The following is a 19,050-nucleotide window of genomic DNA, read 5'->3' as shown; positions in this document are numbered from 1 at the left end:
GCTGTGTGAGATACAAGGGAACAAAAAGTCCATCCTCAGGCTCTGAGTGTCACAGCACTCACGGACATTTGTCTGCTTTTATAAAGAGTAGCAGGATTCTTCTGCTGCTAGAGAAGGAATGTGTTCTATAGTTAAAGCCTCCTTGAAGACTCAGGAGAGAAGGTGGACAGGTAAAGACAGTGTGAACACTTGAATGGAATCCTTTCCTGCTCTAACTCACTTAACTTCCATTTTTCCTTCCCCCTTAACCCTCACACAGAGCTGTGGAGCCTGGGCGGGGAGATTTTCACAGTGGTGACAGGCTCATCTGCAGGCTGGGCTCTGGTTTCACTTGAGGTCTGAAGTCCTCGTTCCTGTGCAGCTCAGGTCTGGGAAATGCAGAAGTACTTCACCCAGCAAAGTATGGAAGACTGTCCCTTTCGGGAGATTCTAAATCACATAGTGGAATCGTAGAGTTTTTTTTCTATTTTTATTTTTAAGAGTGACTAGACTTTTTTACTCAAATTCTGTAAATGTTTGGTATTCTTTCACTAAAAACTTTTAATTATAGGAATTATCAAGCTCAGAAATATACCAAACAGAGCACTTCACGGTAGCTCTTATCAAACCTTTATAATTATTAAATGTAGATTTTTTTTCCTTTCTCATCCTCTAAACTGTGATTCTTCTTAAGTAATGCTTATACTTTTTAAGGTGAAAAATTATCTTCCTATACATTTCAAAAAATTTTAAACACACACAGTGTCTTGTGTAAATCTGGAAAGTTCAAAATACAAAAATATCTGGTATGCATTACTGTGCACACTACTCAAAGTAATAGGGTCTGGCCTGATGGTGGACACTGAAGGTTTTCATATTCTCTTTAAAAGTGTCTTGGAGGGACGCCTGGGTGGCTCAGTTGGTTGGACGACTGCCTTCGGCTCAGGTCATGATCCTGGAGTCCCGGGATCGAGTCCCACATCAGGCTCCCAGCTCCATGGGGAGTCTGCTTCTCTCTCTGACCTTCTCCTCGTTCATGCTCTCTCTCACTGTCTCTCTCTCAAGTAAATAAATAAAATCTTAAAAAAAAAAAAACCTCTTTAAAAGTGTCTTGGAATAGAAAACAAACCAACCAACCAATCCTACAGTCATTTAAAAAATATCACAAACCAAATAGGAAAGAATCCGATTAAAAAGAAAGTTGAAAAGCACACACAACCCATGCCATATCTCCACGGAAGTGTTTGGAAGCATGTGTTACACATAGATCAGAACAGCTGCTCTCAACAAGGGGAAGTTTTGCCTCCAGGGACGTTTGATCTGGGTGGGTGCTTCTGGCACCTCCTGGAGGGGAGAGATACTGTCCAACACTCTCTAGTGTGCAGGACAACCCCCACAACAAAGGACTACCATGACATTCTAAAATGTCAGTAGGGCCAAGGTTGAGAAACTATGGATTAGAAACAGACGTGGGTTGGGGCGCCTGGGTGGCTAAGTGGGTTGAAGCCTCTGCCTTCATTCAGCTCAGGTCAAGATCCCAGGGTCCTGGGATCAAGCCCCAGGTCGTGGGGCTCTCTGCTCAGCAGGGAGCTTGCCCCCCACCCTCCACCCCTGGCCTCTCTCTGCCTACTTGTGATTTCTGTCTGTCAAATAAACAAATAAAAAGAAGAGAAAAGAAAAGAAATAGACATAGGTCAATCTCAAAATAGACCGAGAATTCCGACTTCAGTGATTTCTGAATATTAATGAAGTAGAAGGAAAAATAGTATCTTAAAAAAAAAAAGTCCCAATTAAAGTACCTACTGCAAATGAATTTCTGCAATTTCCAAATGTCATGAGGTCAACAAATAAGCAAATAACCAAAACAAAAACATAATAAAAGGTAAGAAGGGAGATAATTTGGGACCCAAAGGTGAATCTTGATGTATATCATAGTATTTCTTCCAGCTGTGGAGCTGCAGTGGGGTTGGAGGTTAAGGTATGATGACAAAACAGAGTTTTGGGTTTCTGTGTCACCTTTCCTCAGTGGTTTTCAGAGCAGCACCAATGCAGATGGTACAGCCAGGCTTAATCTCGGGCTTTTCCTATAAAAGATCTCAGAACAAGGTGTTGCCAAGCAACTTTTACATCTTTAATATCTCAAAAGCTTAAATTATACTGTCTATAGATTTAGTATGCCTCATCTCCTGCAGGTAGTATAAATTAGATACAAATTTTATTTGTATCAATAACTATGCTCTAAAGAATGAAAAGGATGTAGGAAAGAGCTCTTATGTTCACAGCTGGTAAATCTGCCTAACAGTTTGGTCCCCATGGGCAGTAAAGCAAGAGACTTAATGAAAAGAGCAGGTTGTGTAATGACAATTAGGGCAGGTGGGGGTGGGTAAGTGGGAACTTCAGAACTAAACTATGGGGTACCCCCTAGTGGACCAGAGCCTCTGGGACTGTTAAAGGCCACAGCTACAGTGGGACTCAAGACCCTGCCAAATCTAGAGCCATTTTAGAGACTAGACTTTCAGGGGAACTTGGAGATACTCATCACTCCTCTCTCTGATATATAGGAGCCTACCGCACAGCTTGTCTAGATAGTGAACCAGTAGTTAGTTCTTTATTTCAGAATGGTTACAGAGCATTTTCTTATGAACTGGCCTTTAAATTTAGGAAATATGAAGGGGTGGGGGAATGAATATGAAATGACTATTACTGGGAGCCCTAGCGTCAGCTTCTGGGGAATGAGGAAAAGAAATACTGAGGTCTGATTTAGAAACAATCTTGGAAGGGCATCCGTTTGTGTGACAGGAACTTCTCAATTTTAATTTTAGTATTGTAGGCTTTTCCTGTAGGTCAATGGAATGCCATTATATTTAGGGACACATGGTCTACTTGAAATTTTTAGCTAAATGCCTAAAGAATATTACCTAAAAAAATTATCAAAGACTATGATTCCAAATGGTTTCTTATTTAAGACAAATAATATAAAAATATGCCACCATATTCTGGGCAATTGGAAAAGTAGATTTTAATTTTCATTCCAAAAATGGGGGGCTAAAAATCAAAGGCTTGGGACCACAATCTATAGCCCACCTTCCAAATTCCAGTCTGTCTCTGATAAAAAGCTACAAAGTTTCAGAAAACTTCCAGACATTTATAATTAACATAAACACTGTATACCAAGATGTTTAAGTCATAACTTCTAATTATTCTGAGATACAAGCTCAGGCATACAGCAGAAGGTCATTTCAACATCAAGTCACAGCCCCCCTATTTAGGGCAAAGACGTAGGGCAGTAACACAATGTGCACACAGCCGCAAATTTTCATACAGATATGCTAACATCTGCTTAAAAGCCACTGGTACTTTACAGCAGAGGTTTCTTATCTTTGAGTACCCTGTATTCAATATTGGATTAAGGTACATGCTAGATTAAAAACAGGACCCAGGACCATCATGGGTTTTTTTGTTTTTTGGGTTTTTTTTTTTTTTTTTGCATTTATTTAAAATGAATGAATGCTTTGTTCTTTTGTGGGTATTAACAAATGATTTAAACTTTTCCAGCCTTGGTGATTATAAATGCTCAGTAAGATGCTCATGGCCCAGCAGTAACACAGTTGGATACACCTCTTGGGTGATTAAAGCAAACCCATAGTTCTGGCAGGCCCTTTCAGATCAAATTAGTTGAATTTCTTCATTTTATAGATTAGGAAAACAGAGACACTCGATTGCTCAAGATTATGACTATTTAAAATTGCAACCCCTGTACTCCTGACCCCCTGACCCTGCTCCATGTTTGTCTAAAACACTTAGTAACTGTACTACCTACAGATTATGTTTACTGTCTTTATCCTCTGACCAGAGTATAATCCTTGGAAGGACAGAGGCTTCTCTTAAGTTTGTTCCCTGAATATATCATCAACATTTCAAATAGTGGGTGCCATGAAATACTCCATACATGTTTGTTGAATGAATGAAAATGCTGACTAATGCCTGAGCCAGGACTAGAACCAAAGTATCTGCTTTTTTTTCCACCAGTATTTCCAAAGTACGCTGAAAATTTTCCTTCCGTGAGAAGGTTCTATCCTGAAATAAATTTGGGAAATGCCAGGTTAAAATAATAACTATCTTTGCTTTGTAGGCCCTTTCATATTGAATAATAGTTTCCCATTTTATAAAACCTCAGAACCTACCTCCTCCATTTCTCTAGTATCTTAGGGGACTAGCCGGTCTTTTAATACTATATTACTAATATTTCTATTATTTCCTTATATATAATCTATATGCCTTAGTTAAGATTAAAAAAAAATTGCTACCAACATTTAAACATTAGGATTCTCTGTTGTTTTTAAACCCTTTCTAAAAGAATTTTAATGATTCTATGATTTCCTAAAAACCTAGAAAATTCAGTTTAGCTACAGAAATGTATTTGCATGTACGGTTCCAGAGTTAAGGGGCAGAATGAATAATCTAGAATCAGAACAGAAAACAGAAACTTCAACCTGAAACCCACAAGTCCTATTTTTCAAACCAGAGAGGCAGTTATGACTTTAGGCCTAACATTATGGGTTAGGGGAAGGAAAAAAAGCCTGTCAGATCAACCCAGATGTGAAAACCAACACCTGGGTGGATATGGGGGAATAGGGAGGGGAGGGTCTCGTTCACTGGCAATAGAAAACGTATTAGGAAAATCAGTAACAGCTAAATATTCCTACTGACATGGAATAGCGGGGGTTGGAGAAGATCCCATGCATACTAGATAACATCTGAAATACTCACATGATAGATACTGTACTGAGGAGAGTAGTGCAAAATGCTAAATTTATCTAGCACAAAGAGAAATATTTGGCAGTTATCCAAAAAATTCAGGCCACGTAACAATTAATATGAATAATTCAGGACAAAATAAATCCATTTATTTCCTTCATTCTTGCTCTCTGTCAAGATGTTACAGAAAAAAATAAAGTAGAATAGTTTTCCTTATATTTTTTCATATAGCTGCTTCAGATCCAGTATTAGAATTTCTTTAAAAGTTCTTGATGAAAGGGTAGAGTAGGCCAATATTGAGCTTCCTTGGTTCTATTACTTCTGTGGGATAGTCTTTTTTTTTTTTTTTTCCCCTTTTTTCTTAAGATTTTATTTACTTATCTGAGAAACAGCAAGAGAGAAAGAGAACAAGCAGGGGGAGGGGAAGAGGAAGAGGGAGGCTGATGTGGGACTCATCCCAAAACCCTGGAATCATGACCTGAGCTAAAGGCAGACGCTTAACCAACTGAGCCACCTGCGCCCCTGTGGCATCCAGTCTTACTAGAAAAATCTTTCCTGAGAATTGCATTCTCATCTCTAACATATTCTTTTAAATTTATTGCCACCTTGGGGAAAATATCATTGACAGGAACATTTCAAAACTAATTTTAATTGGTTACAAGTAAGCAACAACATATTAATTGAGTGCCTACTATGTCTACATTTCTGTGACACAATAATGAACAAAAGCTACAAAGATCCCTGCCATTACAGCACGTATGTATAGAAATCCAGGAACGAGACAATGGTGGGTTGGATCAGGAGATAGGGAGAAGTGGAGGGATTCAGGATATATTTTGCAGATAGATACAGCAGGATTCCTAGATATACTGAGTGTGAGGAATGAAAAAGAGAGAGAAATCAAGGATGACACCAAGGTGTTTTTCCCTGGAAGAATGGAACTGTTTTAGAGTATGAGTTTGCATGTGTCTGTGTATATGTATATTCATATACACATATATGGTATCTTTGATATATGATGAGTACCTTAATATAACCCAATTCATATTATCTAGGTGCACTGAAATACAACTGACCAGTGCTGGTTTCACCAACTAAAAAGAGGCTTCAAACTGAGTTTTGTTATGACTCATTTTGTAGCTTCATGGTTAAAAATTTAGAACAGACCAGGTGGCTGGGTATAGTTGGGTGGTAGCTGATTATTTCCAAGAAGAACGGGGGGATGACAGTTATTGGCAGGGGAAAGAAGCAAACAGCAGGTACTGGAGGAGATACTGCATGAAGGAAAAGGTATACAGACTATGCAGCATAACAGAATAGAAAATTTAGATTTAAAAATGACTAAAAAATTGAGAAATGTCAAAGAAGCTTTTAGAAGAAAAGTGAGAGAATCTAAGTTTTTTCAAACTTCATGGCTGCGCTAATCCAAAAGTCCTTCTTTGGCAGCAAAAACTAAAATCTCCCACTGAGTTCCAGAACTCTTATCATAAAACTGCTTTTCATTTTCCTCTTATTAACCAGTCCCTTCTAATATTTAAATATATTCCACAGAATCAGTGCTTATGTATAAAAGAATTCTCATCTTATCCCTAAATCTGCCTACCTTCCCACAATGTTTATCTCCCAGTTAATAAACCACCATTTATCTAGTTACTGAGGTTACTGGCAGCCCTAGGGAGTCAACCTTGACTCTTCTCGCTCTCACACCACCCCACGGCCCTCAATATCCAGATAATCACAAGGCACACTGCTTTCACTTCTTAAATGATCTCTCAAATATATGTCCTCATCTCTGTCCTCTTCTTTGGCTCAATATCACCTTTTGCTTGGACAACTTGTCTTTCAGCCTCTACTTTCCTCTGTTTTCGAGCTCCTTCTTTAACGATTTGGCTGCCAAAGCTAGTTTCATAAAATGCCTGTCTGACCTTGTCATTTCCAAGCATCATTTATTTCTTCATGATTCTCTCCTACCACTCATCTACCACCCAGTCTAAGCTCCTTAATAGGACGTATGAGGTTCCTTCCCAACAGACCTGGCCCTCACTCTCCACCTTTTATTTGATGTCCCCACTTCTTGCCTTGGCTTGTGCTAACTTACCCTTTATTTAAGACTCAGCTCAGGAGCAGTTCTCTCAGGGAGTCTTTCCTTCTCCAGTGCGGTGAAGTTTCAAGCTCCTTTTCTGGGTCTCCACAAACCCCTGGGCTCACCTTTAGTGCTGTCTTTACTATACTACATGCTAAAGTACTTGCTTATGTATCTTCTGCCTCACTAGTTAGTTAGAGGGGCAAGGACCACAGTCTTACTTCCATATGTATCTGGAACACAACAGATACCTAACAAATATTTGTTGGATCATTCTCACTTGGTACTAGATCACATTCATTTAGATGAAGCCTTATGCCAGGGAGACTAAAAAATTAGAGATGTATCTGAAATAGATCACTATAGCCTGTGGAAAACCAGAGCTCCCCGGAGCACACAAAAATAAATAACAAAACGAAAGAAGGAAAACAAAGAAGTCCCCACAGCTGCATGCTATGTGGTACAAACATCAGGATGAGAAAATTTCTGACCTCTCTTGTACTATGTTTAGCCCTGAAACCCAGCTAAGTGGCTGCCTGGATTTGTGGAACTTAAATTTACATTATACATTTTTCTTTTTAAGAAGTATCTTCAGGGCGCCTGGGTGGCTCAGTGGGTTAAGCCGCTGCCTTCGGCTTGGGTCATGATCTCAGGGTCCTGGGATCGAGTCCCGCATGGGGCTCTCTGCTCAGCAGGGAGCCTGCTTCCTCCTCTTTCTCTCTCTGCCTGCCTCTCCAACTACTTGTGATTTCTCTCTGTCAAATAAATAAATAAAATCTTTAAAAAAAAAAAAAAAAAGAAGAAGTATCTTCATTTTTATTAAAATACTCACAGAATACTCTGTCCTTACCAAATTCCATTCGAAAATATGACTGTCTTTAAGACCATTTTGCATTTTAAAGAACTTAGGGAGACCGCACTAATTCTAAGTTTAGTAATTGTCTTGGTCAAGTAGAAAGCAGAATTTTGTTTTTTAAAAAAAAAAAAAAAAAAAAAAAAAAAGCTTTGTTTCTCAGAAACAAAGCCCAAACCTGAATTCTATAAGGAAAAAAAAAAAAGAAAAGAAAAGAAAGAAACTTAAACATAAATATTATTTTCCAAATTCATCGCCAATCTTCTCTCCTTTTCGCTCTCCTGGAGTCTTAAGGAAAAAGCACTTTTTGCAAATGTCAGGAGGAACTGCTGCCAAAATGTGAGTGAGAATAGAATTCATGCGTGGCCATCACCAACAGTTGTATAAGTCTAGAGGAGACTCCTACTTAGCAGATGTGAATCCTCAACATCAATATAAACATCAAATAATAGTGGCCAACGCCCTGAATTTCACGGAACACATGGTTTTATCCCAAACCAATCAATGTTACCGTGAAAGCTCATTAAGTTCAAAAACATAAACAATATCAAAGTCTGAGGACTATTTTCATGTAGATTTGGAAGTATTTTCAACTCTTAATTCTCTCTTTTTCAACGCCAAGAATAATCATTTTTTTTTTTTTTTTAAAGCTAAATCTTTTTCAGGATAATCTTATGGGGAAACCCACCAGCTATTACAGGTAGAGTCAGCATTGCTCTGGTTGAGGAAAGGAATGATGAAGGACTGGGACTGCTGAAGCAGCCACTGTGGTGACATCACAGAATCCCCAGGCTCTGGGGACCCAAGACACAAAACCAAGGCTCTATGCCAAGGAAAGAAAAACAGCAACAAGATGTAGAACAGTTGGGGGCTATAATCTTATTAATTAAATTTTAGTCACATTACAATAGAGTGTACAAAATATAAACTCTTATGTGCCATTTTTTGAAGAGAATTAGTGCCAAATATTTGGAGGATACGAAAGATAAAAAATGGTATTCTGCTTCTTTGTTCTCTTTGCTTTTTAAAATATTTTATTATTGGATCCCTTTGTATTTCCAGTTGTAAGGTGGATTTCCTCAAGTTTTTGAGAAGTGAAAAATGGAACTCTTTTACACACAGAGCAGAAGGAAACAGTGTATCTAGTGTGCTACATAACCAGTTCTGGAGCATGCTGCCCAGTTTCCGACTTGGTTCTGGATTCTACCATCTGTGTTACCTTGGGCAAATAACTTAACCTTATTAATCCCTAGTTTCCTCATCAGCAAAATGAGGATAATGATATTCACCTAACAGGACTGCTGTTAAATTTAAAGAAATAACCCTTCTAAAGGTGCTTGGCACAATGTACGGCCCATAGTATGTGCCCCAAAATGTTCGCTCTGGTGATGTAAAGGACACTATTGGGGGAGCTCCAGCTCTGATTTTAGTTTGTTTGATGCAAACACATATGTAATGATGTATTTGATTTTTGAAGTAATTTTCAAATGGCAGAGACATGTAATAATTGTCCTGTGGATCAGCAAAAGCTGATAATACTGAGAGAAAAAAAGCTGACAATACTTATTTTGAATCTTCGGTATTTACAAAAGTAAGAGACTAGAAACCTTCAAGGTCAAATTTTAGCATTAGCTTAAATATAAATCAGAGAAACTATCTGGGAAAACAAACAGCCAAAAAGACTAGCAGTATTTCTAAATGTTTCAAACTCAAAGTACAGAGAAATTAGCTACAAGTACCCATGGAAGGCTGAAAAATTACAGATGCCTGCTGCTACCCTAGAAGGGGAGCAAACAGTGCTTCCCTAGTGCCCTCTCTGTTAAAAATATGCTGCCTTCAGAGCCCTAGATACTAGCTACAGCACAACAAAGAAACAAACAGAATTAAGAGGTCTCATGAACACAAGGATTTTGTTACTTGAAAGCTTACAATCTTCATAAATTCAAACAGTATTTTAAAGTTTGTAGGGATTTTTAGTGTCAAATCTATAGGAAGCCCTAAAAAGGAATAAAGCCTATATAGTATTTTAATTTTTATGGATCTCTTCCCAAACACCTACCCTGAAAATGCATTTCTGATATGAGGTCCAATTCATAAAATTTAGTTCTGTTCAATCTGCATAAGTCAAATTCATGTGCTAATTTTCTTCGGACTCTAAAGGAAGTAAAATTATTTAACATGTAAAGCTATTGATACACTACTGATATATACAGTGCATCAAGAGCTAAATTAGAAACTGCAGCTCTGATTTCTTAGAGACTTAGCAGTCTAATGTAAATAAGAGGACCTGTCAAGTCTCAGATAAACTGATTTATAATTTTAAGAAAAACAGGACTAAAAAGATTCATTTTTAAAGACAGTATGTTCGAGCTCCTGGCAAAGCCAACAAACCCGCCTTCAAATAAAGGCATATAAGTTGGCAAAGAAAGGGCAAAGACTTACCCTTTGCCATGGACAATGGACAATTAATGACTCTATCTGGGTAATTTACAGCACAAAATTGTTGCTTAATTATCTTCTAGCTAGTTATGTAATTCTGCTAAGAGGCAGAACCACACACTGTAAGTTCCTCTAGAACACTGAAACCATATCAAATAGCAAAATATTTTTATCCCCTTACCAATAATTTACTGCACTGCCCCCTAAAAAAAAGATAATCCATATAAGCAGATTTCATGAAAATCTTGTAAAATCTTGCAAAATATTCTTTTAAGGAAGACCAGCATCCAAAGACGAGAGAGGAAACTCAAAAACACTAAATTACTATGACCATCAGCAGTGGTAAAGAGAAATGGCAAAATAGTAAAATATATACAAAGAGAAATAAGAGTAATTATTTTAATAAGTTAGAGGAATAGAGTAGTTACTTCAAAGAAGGTCTTTGAATTACTAAAATAAAAACTTCTGCCCACTATATTGGGAAAAATACATAATTAAATGAAAAACTCAAACCACTCCTAGTAATATCAGTGGAGACAGTAAACATGACAATACTTCAACAATGTCTTAAATACATTTTACCTATGCCAGATATTATCAAGCAAATCACAATGTCAAACAGTTTTTAAACATTAGCAAATGATTTTATTTTTTGAAATTAAGAAAAACATGTATTCAGTATTGGCCAGGGAAAAATACGGGTACTTTCAAACAGCTGTCGAAATAAACAGCAGAGGCCTTCTGAGGGTGGAGGAGAACATGGGGGAGCAGCAACAGTTTGTAAAAAAAAATTTAAAAACATTCATATTTTGACCTAGTAATTCCACATCTAGGAATCTAGCCTGAAGAAATCATTAGAAATTAAATAAAGATTTACACACAAGATTTACTGTTAACTGTTACGCAGAAACTATGTAAGTAATAGGAGGATTCCTAAAGAAAAAGGCAGAATATAAAAAAGCAATAAGTACGCTTATTTAAATTTAAAAAATGTATTTAAAAATGTATTTGTGAGGGCGCCTGGGTGGCTCAGTGGGTTAAGCCGCTGCCTTCGGCTCAGGTCATGATCCCAGGGTCCTGGGATCGAGTCCCGCATCGGGCTCTCTGCTCAGCAGGGAGCCTGCTTCCCTCTCTCTCTCTCTGCCTGCCTCTCTGTCTACTTGTAATCTCTGTCTGTCAAATAAACAAATAAAATCTTAAAAAAATAAAAAAATAAAAAAATAAAAATGTATTTGTGAATATGAAAAAAAAAGGAGAAATCCAACAACACTAGCTGGTTTTCATTGTTAAGACATTTATTCATCTTTGTCCTCGTATGTATTTTACATACAATTCTATAATGTACATTCATTAGTTTTCCAATCAAAAACAACAGACAGCTTTAAAAAATAATTAGATTTTAAATTATCACTATGACATTGGCCTTTCATGACTCAATCACCTTAAATATATTTTTTTAAATTACAAGTTTTTTGGTTTGTTTGGTTTGGTTTGGTTTTTTACAGAATCAGAAATTGTGAAACATAAGACCATCCAAAGTTAATCCTGGATTCCTAATTATCTTATGCTTCAAGTTCTCTATGAAGGAACAGAAACACTACCTTAAAAAAAAAAAAAATACCAAGCATCCCTAGAACAAAGCTTTTCTTTACAGCCAAATATAAAACTTTTAAATAGCTGTGGAAATAGAGTCAGCATCATCTTACTGTTCAGTGGAAATGGAACACATCAAATGCCACCCCTTATTTCTAGTCTGTGAAGACTGACTTTCATGAATTAACTAGCACAATTAGATTAAGAGAAAACTAAAAGGCATTCAGATTAGTCAAATAATTTCTTGGTATTGATTTGTAGAGTATTACCACATTCGTAAATATGTCTGTGCCTTACATTCTCAGTCTAAAATATCCCCAATATAACTTACTGAATTATTATTAACCACTAAGCATTTTAAGATTGTCCCTTTTCTATGGCTAATTAAGTACCAACCCTTGTACTGTGGGCCCAACTTAGTTAGCCTTAATCAGTTTTATGCATTCTGAATTTCATTACCTATAAATCCCTAAGAATTTTAACTTTTTAAATTCAGCTGACTACTACTTTCATTCCCATAATTTGTCCTTTTTAGAGTAGACCCATTCCTAGGGCACATCACAATACCACTGCTTCAAAATGTCAACTGTTTACTCAAAATGAAAAGTGGCCTTTCCTCTCATATCCTCGTTAACACCAGTAACTCCGCTTGTGCCTTCCTTCCAATGGGGAGAAAGATCACAGATGGGGAGAAAACTTCCTTTCTCCATTGATAGATGACAAAGCATCTCTATCAAGTCTTTGACTAGCAAGATATTTAGCTCGTGTCTAGCTCTAGATAACTTCTTAAGACCTGCCTTCTCTATTTTCACTGTCCACCTATTTTTTTTTCAACCTTTAATATTTAGCCTTTCGCTTAGATTCTTTACATATTTAAACTTGGCATCTCAAAACATTTACGTGTACAGAGCAATCAGGAATGGAGACCAACAAATATGTATGTAAAAAAATCTCATACAGATTACCAGCAATGACATTTTGGTCTAGAGCATTTCATATTTACTTCGTAGGTTTATATTTGTGTTTCTATATATTTTCTAAAATTAGTATAATGGTATATATATGTCCTTTACCTACTGATTAATTAGGGAGATGAAATGACAGTTTTAAAAGTTTCTTACTTAAAGGACAGTCTTGTCATTTACCACTTACATATTCTCTTATACCTACCAGGAAAGTAATATAGCTCTTTAGACATATCTAGAATAACATGACCTATACTTAATTTTTGGTATTTTATTTTGGTAATTTTTTGTTGCTACCATAAATGAGATCATTTTTACACTGAAACACTAACTGATAGTGTTTAAGGAGGCCAGTTATTTTTAAAAAATTATACTTATCATTTATTGGGCATGTTCCATACGCCAACACATTTCCAAGCTCTAACATTTAAGACTTTGGTCTATGTGTTTTGACTTTAGATCGAAGATATAGCCAAAGACGTGGTCTAACAAACAACAATAATTTTAAAATCCACACTCATATACATGTCTTCTTACTAGCTACCACAGATGAACTTCCTCTGCTCCTATCTAAAGCCAGTCTCTTATCAGATACTATTTCTCCAACCTACTCAGGGACATTGCTCCAGCAAATCTTTCCCTCTCTCCTACATTATTAATTTTTGCTTTCTACTGGGATCATACTCCCATCAATTAAAAAATATCCTGTTTTTTGGGGCAACTGGGTGGCTCAGTCTGTTAAATGTCCAACTCTTGATTTTGGCTCAGGTCATGATCTCAGGGTCACCTGGGAGTTCAAATCCTCTGTGGGGCTCTGCACTTTTGGTGGGGCGGGATGGGGGTAGTTTGCTTGAGATTCTTTCTCTCCCTCTCTCACACCAGTTTGCACTCCAATAAATCTAAAAAAAAGAAAAAAAATCCTGCTCTTTCTTTCATTTTGAGAAATGTCTTGTCACACCAGCCACCCAATTTTAAGCCAGTGATTTTACAAGTTCTTTCTGAAGTGACTACCTTACTGAAAGAAATCCTAAAGTTTTTCACTTTGTGTACTTGGATTATCTGGAGATACTGGCGAACATCTATTATCCATAGCTTTTATTTCATTTTCTTATCCATTACTGAGCATTCTCAGAACAATGCTAAACTACGGAGATGACAGTGGGCACGTGTACTTTATTGCTAACATTAATAAAGATATTTCTATTGTCTTATCATTAAGTATATAACTGGCTATTAGTTTCACAGAGACTTTTTTTTTAATCATGCTAAGGAAGAAATCTTCTATTCCCTATATACTTATTTCCTTAAGTTTTTATTCAGATTTTATATGAATTTTTATCAAATGCCTTTTGGCATCTGTTGAAATATGTTCTGGCTTTTGTCATTTAATCCCTGAAGATAAGATGACAGATCATATTTGAAGTTAATGATAATGAGAACAATCTTTATGTGATATTTATTTCTACAAAATAAATACAGCTGGATGATTTAATGAACACCTATGAACTCACTGTCTAACTTAAGAAATAGAACATTAGCAATGATCAAACCATGTGCTCCACTCCAATCCCTTATGCCTGCCTTTTTCTACCAAACATAACAACTACTCTAACTTTTTTGATGATCATTTCTTGTTTTCAATAATTTTATTGCATGTGTATATACCTACAATGTATTAGTTTTGCTTATTTTTCAACTTTATAAAAACAGTGTGATGCCATGTGCAGACTGTTATATTATTTATATATAATAAATTATATATATAATACATTATATTATATTATTATTATATTATTCTTCCACTGAAACAGTATGCACAGTTTAGTGCCATTATTCTAAATTAGTGTGAACAAAATTTGGCAAAAGGAGCTTTAAATTCCCTAAATGTTAATAATTAAAAGTACTAACACTCATTAGTTAAGTATTCATAAGTCAACCAGTATTAACAGTCGAAAAAAAAATAACTCCTTAAATACAGCTTTATATCAGAATTCCATCAGTAAATACACTTTTTTTTCCCCTTCTTAATGCTAAACTTCCATGTATAATTAAATCCTGTGAATTGTCCTTTGGAGTTGTTTCTTGAAAATCCTTTTGCTCTAAACTCCCAGGTGCCACTGCCTCCCGAACAGCTCCATCTTGACAGAATGAGAGACGGAGTATTACCTAACCCCCTCATGTACAGCATATCTCAAACAAAACACATCCCATGCCTCCTGCCTCAGTGTGTTTTTCATCTATTTCGGATTTAATAGCCCCATCATCCAACCAAATACTCATCATAAATACGGAGCCATCCTTGACTCTTTTCTTTTCTTCCTTCCAATATAAAAGGAAATGACTAAGCTGGGGGAGCTACTGGATAAGCATGTTAAAATGCAAATCTGACCACATGAATCCCTGGGTAAAATTTTTTAAATAGATGATAATTTCCTGCAGTGCTTTTTAAAACCATAGACTGTAATCCACTGGAAGGTCATGACATTAATTTAGTGGATTATGACCAGGATTCTTTAAAATGAAATAGAATATATCAGACTCTACTGATGAAGAAACAATATTGTGTTGTGAAATTTGTTTTAAGCTGGGTAAATGTGTATACCTATAGTGTAGAGGGTCATAATGTGAAATATTTTTTCTTACCATGAATTGTTTCTAAATATGTTTGACAACACCTACTGCAATAGGTGCCACCCAGAAAATAATGAAAGTTGTGAACCTTCTCTTGAGAACAGAATGTATACACACCTATGTATCTATATATCTGGATATTCTTATAATGTTCTGAATTATAGCAAACCTAGCTATCGTAAGAAAGCCTAGGGGAAAATATTTTAAAGTTGTGCTTCCCAGACCTCATCACAGACTCCTGGGAAAATTTTTGTAAACAAGTATTGATCTCCAAGGTGAAATTCAAATTCACTAAGAAAGTGGGAACGTTTAGGGCGCCTCGGTGGCTCAGTGGGTTAAGCCACTGCCTTCGGCTCAGGTCATGATCTCAGGGTCCTGGGATCGAATCCCGCATCGGGCTCTCTGCTCAGCAGGGAGCCTGCTTCCCTCTCTCTCTCTCTCTGCCTGCCTCTCCATCTACTTGTGATTTCTCTCTGTCAAATAAATAAAATAAAAATCTTTAAAAAAAAAAAAAAAAGAAAGTGGGAACGTTTGACAAACCTGCTTACCACTTTGCTCATGCTGAACTATTGGACTGACAAGCATTTTCTTCCTCTTTTGATCAGCCAACTCCTGGTAATCCGTTAAAGCCCAGTTCAAACAGCATTAGTTCCCTGAGACCTTCCTAACCATTGCTCTTCCTCTTGCTAGTGGGAGAGATACTCAACAGATGTTTACAGGAATGTGAGAATAAGTAAAATGCTTATTGAACATTTATTACAGGCAGCTGGGGATCACTGTAGTGATGAGAGCAGGCTCTGAAATCAGACACTAGAGTGGACCGTAGGCTCTTTTACTCTCACTGACTGTGTGAGCTTCATAAACTAACTTCATGTATGTATACATGTATGGTATATATACATGTATGGTATGTATACACATCAGCAAAATGGGAGTATCTGCTTCACAGCATTCCTGTGAGGATTAAGTGAGAATGATGTGTGTAAAGTACGGAGTTCTTGGCATGTCATAAATATTCAATTAATTTTAGCTGTAATCATTGAAAAGTAACTGGAATCTATCAACAAAATAATCGAATAGATAACTGTTCCTTTATGCTAAATACAGTATAAATTGTAAGACTAGGCAGAGAGATTTGAGACTTCTTAGCCTGATAAGGGCAAATTCATTAGCCTCAAGTCATGTCTGTGGACGTTTGAAGTCTTTAAATCCATAAAACTCTTCTAAACTTGTTTTAGAAACAAGTTACTTTTATAAGTAAAGGTTTTAGCTTAAAAACTAATTTGAGAACATTATAATTTCATACTTTTGTTCTTTCCAGTTAGATCACAATTCCAGAATGGTTATAAAAATATATCTTCCCTGTAAATTTTCCCTGTAGATTATCTAACATATGGAGCTAACCAAGCAAGCTAGTCAAGGGTGGGGTCAGGAAAGAAAACTTTTGAAAAGATTTTATTCAGATAAAATCTTATCACAGAACACACAGACTGTCTGAATACTTCCACTGCACTGCTGTATTTCAGGGACTCTATGATGCCAGCAATTGCTAAGACTATGATTTTATGTACCACTGCATAATATAAAATGCTGACCAACTATGACACAATACTAAGATGCATTTATAATGAGATGCCCTCCGATTCCAACGACGTTAAACATTAAACGGAAAAAATCTAGGGCTTCGGCATATTCTGCTAAATTTTTCCTGCTTACTTAAATTTCAACTTTCCTTTGTAATAAAAGTCTTCATAAGCTCATCTTATGTAACTAGAACAGCGTCTTGACATAGTTAGAGGTCAAAAGATACTTAAGTAATGCTCATGGTAAGGTATTAAAGAATGGTAAAATACTATTTTCCAAGCTTAAATAAGCGAGTGCTATTAAAGTGACAATTTCTGTAACACTGATGACTCAATTTCACAAGTTTCAGTTTTTGGTGAAAAACAAAAAGGCAATGCCATCAGTGGCAGATTTTATTGACAAACAGATACTGTTAGTTAGGAACAAGAACTGACATTTCAAAGTCCTATTTACCTTTGTCTATACAGTGTCAACCACGGTGCATGGTACACAATGAGTATTCATGATGCTTGTTGAATGTAGACAGTAGGCTTAACTCACTGCTAAGAATGCAATTTATGGCATTTGTGGCTGCTTCAGATTTTAATCACAGTTCCAACTGCTGCCTTCTAAAGTGACTGCAGTGTGATGAAGAACAGAGCAGAATGCCTCAGGTCCTGTTTGTGACCATATTTTGGGAGGCTTGTCCTTTGTAGCCCACACTGAATTTGTGTGAAGGTGTGCTCAGCAAGTACTCTGAGACAGTTTCTGCAGGCAGAAACAGAAAGGCCAAGTCATCCTCCACCCTCTGCCCTTTGCAGTCTTCCAAAGGCAGAAGAGTGGCCTGGTTCCCTGGTGCCTGTCCTGTTACTTAGCCAAGGTGTGAAACAATGGATGGTGAATTTAGCTCATTGCTCTCCTTTGGAAACACCACTGCTCGTTCTGATCCAGAAGAAAAGGAGGGCGGAGGGCTAGGAGGATAAGATAGACCAACTGGTCAATTTACAGGAGCTTCAAACTATGATTCAATTATTGTTTGAGATAAAATGAGTTTCTACGATGTCAGCCCATACTCCTGGCCGAATGAGCTTTTATATATATACAAATTATATGTTATATATTACAGGATATATGAAATTATAATATGTTAGCTACATCCTGGATATATACTGAAGTTAAGTATTTCAAATTAGGCCATTTATTGTCTTGGGCCATTATTGTTTGACCCCTTAGTAAATCAACACATGGTTAAAAAGTTATGATTCAATGCAAATATTAAAATGTTATCTATACATGTCAACCACTGCAATATTAAAAAAATTAAAATAGAACTGCCATTACAAAAAGATATAATTCTAAAATCTTTCTAGTATTAATTATATTCAGAGCTGAATGTTTAAAGGTAGCTATTAGTAGTCAGCAACCTTTAAGCAGACTGACTAAACACAACCATTGGCAAAATCAGTGGGCTAGCCAAACCAAAAACAACAGGGGAAAGCAGAGTGCAGGCATATCATCTAGGAAGGAATGGCAGTGTTGGGGATTTATTTTTATCTCTGCTGCTGTTTCAAACAGATAGTTATCTTTGCTTCCCAGGTATCAAGTAGGTTAGAGAAGGGTAGTCTGCAGAAAGCATCTGTAGGTGGGTTGAAATTGCCTACTAATTTCAAATACTGTATAATTTAGTATTTCAGACCCAATCTTCTCCCCAACCCTGCAAAGGAAACCAAGCATTGACAAAATATTTCTGAATGGTTACAAGAAAAATGCAACCCTCTGTTCTTTTTAGTTAATGACTCTACTGTAAGAGTTTTATAGCATTATTCAAGCCTTTAAAGTTAGCAGTTAAATGATGATCTAAATCTTCAGAAGGTCACAGTACCTTTTGGAAGACATACAGACATACATTTAAAACTTGTTTGGCTGGTTATTCCTTGTTCATTCCTGGAAACCGCACATGTGACTCACTATTTTACAGGAGACACTATATAGTACTTACAGAAAATATTTTCTATTTTCAGTCCTCTTCTTAAAAATAATTTCTAAATTATATATGCCAAACAAACTTCTATTTTCTAAAGACTCTGGGATTGCTAAGTCTGAAGTAGGCAATTAAATTAGAAAATTCTGGAACAACATTCTCATAAATACTGAGGTCTGGTTGGAATCGCATTTACTGTGACAAA

At 36.5% G+C, this 19,050-nt stretch overlaps 1 protein-coding gene and 1 long non-coding RNA gene across 3 annotated transcripts in view; one reads left to right on the top strand and one right to left on the bottom strand.

The window, feature by feature from the left end:
- Window positions 1-19,050, top strand: part of LOC116586117 — a 282,787-nt gene that overhangs the window by 88,971 nt on the left and 174,766 nt on the right. The window lies entirely within an intron of this gene.
- The window catches only part of ELL2 (elongation factor for RNA polymerase II 2), a 71,336-nt gene that overhangs the window by 30,971 nt on the left and 21,315 nt on the right, over window positions 1-19,050 (bottom strand). Inside the window, exons 1-2 of one of the 2 annotated variants that reach the window (XM_032335706.1) lie at window positions 2,684-2,687; window positions 2,398-2,400 (exon numbers count right to left, since the gene is read on the bottom strand). The exons of the other annotated variant lie outside the window; for it this stretch is intronic. The gene's annotated coding sequence lies outside the window, so the exon portion shown is untranslated. Of the gene's footprint in view, window positions 1-2,397; window positions 2,401-2,683; window positions 2,688-19,050 lie in introns of those variants that run through there. 2 annotated transcript variants of the gene reach the window in all.

The sequence above is a fragment of the Mustela erminea genome, chromosome 3 (assembly GCF_009829155.1).
Source record: "Mustela erminea isolate mMusErm1 chromosome 3, mMusErm1.Pri, whole genome shotgun sequence".
NCBI lineage: Eukaryota > Metazoa > Chordata > Mammalia > Carnivora > Mustelidae > Mustela > Mustela erminea.
The sequence above is the reverse complement of the archived record's forward strand: the minus strand, read 5'-3'. Positions and strand labels throughout refer to the sequence as shown.